This window comes from Prionailurus bengalensis, chromosome B2 (assembly GCF_016509475.1).
Source record: "Prionailurus bengalensis isolate Pbe53 chromosome B2, Fcat_Pben_1.1_paternal_pri, whole genome shotgun sequence".
NCBI classification, from domain to species: Eukaryota; Metazoa; Chordata; class Mammalia; order Carnivora; family Felidae; genus Prionailurus; species Prionailurus bengalensis.
In genome coordinates, this window is record NC_057349.1 from 29,778,999 (window position 1) to 29,781,746 (window position 2,748).

Sequence of the window (2,748 nt, forward strand, 5' to 3'; positions counted from 1 at the left end):
AACAACTGCACCACCCAGTGGGACCATCACAACCACCCACCCTGGAATAGCCACACCACCCAGCAGAACCATCACAACCACCTACCCTGGAACAGCCACAGCCTCCAGCAGGACCATCACAACCACCCACCCTGGAACAACCACACCACCCAGTGGGATCATCACAACTACCCACCTTGGAACAACCACACTATCCAGTGGAACTAAAATAATACCTATGGCCTCTAATGTCACCAGCACAAGCACTGCCACTCCAGAGAATGAGGAAAATCCTAACAGACACTTCAGGCCATGGGAAATTTCCCTAATCACCCTGGACTCCATTGGAATGACTGTGATCCTCTTCACTGGGCTCCTCTTCTGCTTTGTGAGTGCCTGAAGTACAGGAATCTCTTTTTCTGAGAAAAAGAGAGCAGGAAAGTGAGGAAGGAAATATAGTAAAGAGAGAAGGGTCACTGTAGGGATATTAGGGAGTGGGAAATCAGTAGATAGAAAACAAGACTTAGAAACAGCAGGTTAGAACCAGCAAGACAGATGGTTAGAAAAGCTAAGGCATATTCAGAGGAGATGAGAGAAAGATGGAGTCAAAAAGAGCAATGGGGAGTAGTGCTGGCAGGGAGGAGGATGCTTGGGACTGGAGAACACTGGAAGAGGGGGCATAACTCAGAAATGATTCATCCTTTTGTTTTCTGGAGAAACTTTCTATGCCTAAGAAACCTTTTCAACACAGATCTCTACTACTCCTATGGTTCCAACCTTGGTCCACATCTTACAGCTTTTATGGAGTCCATCATGGGTCTGTGATTGAGTCCAGTGGAGACCAGTCTCCCCCTGCAGCCATGTAGCTGACTGACTGAGAGACACAAGTGGCCCTGAATATCCCTGAAGGCAGAAGCATCACCTCAGGGGGAGAGAGAGAGAGCTGACCTGGATGACTGGAGGGTCTGACTTATGTCCTATATGCCCCCATGGCTGCTCCTCCCAGCTCTAACACTCCTCCCTCTCACTGTTTTTTTTTTCCTTACCATGAAAAGGAGGCTGTAGTTGTAACTGAATTATTAAATTAATGTGTCAAATACATGTGATAGCCAAACAGTATGTGTTAGTGTTTATATATTGCTGTGAGTAGAAGTTCCCTGTATCCCAAAGACCACTCTTTCCTGTATCCTCTCAGCTCTTAAATCCCTAGAGTGAAATCCAGAGACCTTATAGCTGCCCCATTTTCTTCCCTGTCTTGTCCCCATTCCCTTAAGGCCTCTAGGTTTATGGAAGAATTGAATCAGGAAAAATGAGGGAAGGCAAGTGTTGGACTTCACAGATTTGTGTTGCACAATGAAGAGATGGTCTCTGTGTGAGCCTAGAGTGTGAAGGGTTGGGGTTGTTGTGAGGTAAAGACTTAGTTAATGGGGCTAATCCCAGGAATGGCCACATTGACTCTTCATATATGCTATGGGCTTGGACTCTTTACTGAAAAGACAGGTTTGAGTTGCCACCTTTCTCTCCTGTGGGCTGCCAGCCTCAAGAGGCCTACCAGACAAGGAGACCATGCTCCCAGTTTCTGCAAGGATGGGCGCAGCCTGCCCTGCCAGGAGCTGCAAAACCAGCCTCCCCTGCAAACCATCCCCTGCAGCATCCCCTGCAAAACCAGGCCTCAAAGCAGAGACACAAAGTTTGTTTATTAACACCATGCTCTTGCTGAAGGCCACCGCCTTGTTAAGGCTTCTGGTGCAACTTGCTCCTCACACACATTCCACTAACCCTCCTGGCAGCAAATGAATCACTCACCTTAACTTAACCTTATGTCTTAACCCTAAGTCTCTTCAGCCTCTATCATTCTCAAAGTCTGGATCTTTGCCAGAGCCTTTTTAACAGGACCAAAGCTGTTTATGTACATTTTATAACACTATTAACAAAATAGTTTTAAAATGCTGTATAGAAGCCAAATGCAAAAGAATACCTATTGTTTGATTACATTTCTTTCAATTTCAAAAATAAACAGAAATAACCTATAGTGACAGAGATTAGATCACTGATTTCCCATGGAGGTGAGAATTTTTATAAAGGGAAAATTTCTGGGTGATAGAAATGTTTTATATCTTGGTTGGTCTTTTGGTTACAGATGTAAATATATCTATCAAAACTCATCTGAGTACTTAAGATATGTGCATTTCACAGTCTGTAAATTTTACCTAAACAAAACTATATGGTAGTTAGGGTTGTGTTTTTTACCACATAACAGTTTAATGCTATACAATTCTTAAAATAAATTATACTATATAATTTTACTATGTAGTGGTCTTATACCCGAAGGTTCTAACTAGTTATCTCTTCAGTTTTAATAGTCCCCAGTCCTTTGTCTTAAAGTAATTATCACATTTCTCATTCATTTCTTCATTCATTCATTCATTCATTCACCATATTTACTCAGCATGTGCTGAGTGCCAGGTCTAGAGAAGTTGGGGAGACAAGGATGAATGTGTAGGTCACAATTTGATAAAGAGGACACACTTGTAGACATAAGTTTAGGCCAATGCATCAAGTACTATTAATTAAGGTACTCCAAGAAAAAACATGGAACTTGACCAAGGGAAGAGGGGCTGACTCACATAAATGACTTTGATTCAGATCATAAAGAGCTGGCAGGCATTTATAAGGAGGAAAAGGAGAAATATCAAGCAATCACCTTGTGCAAGACGAGGTGTGGCACTGCTAGTGAATGGTCAAAAGAACCGTGGGACTAGGTAGGAC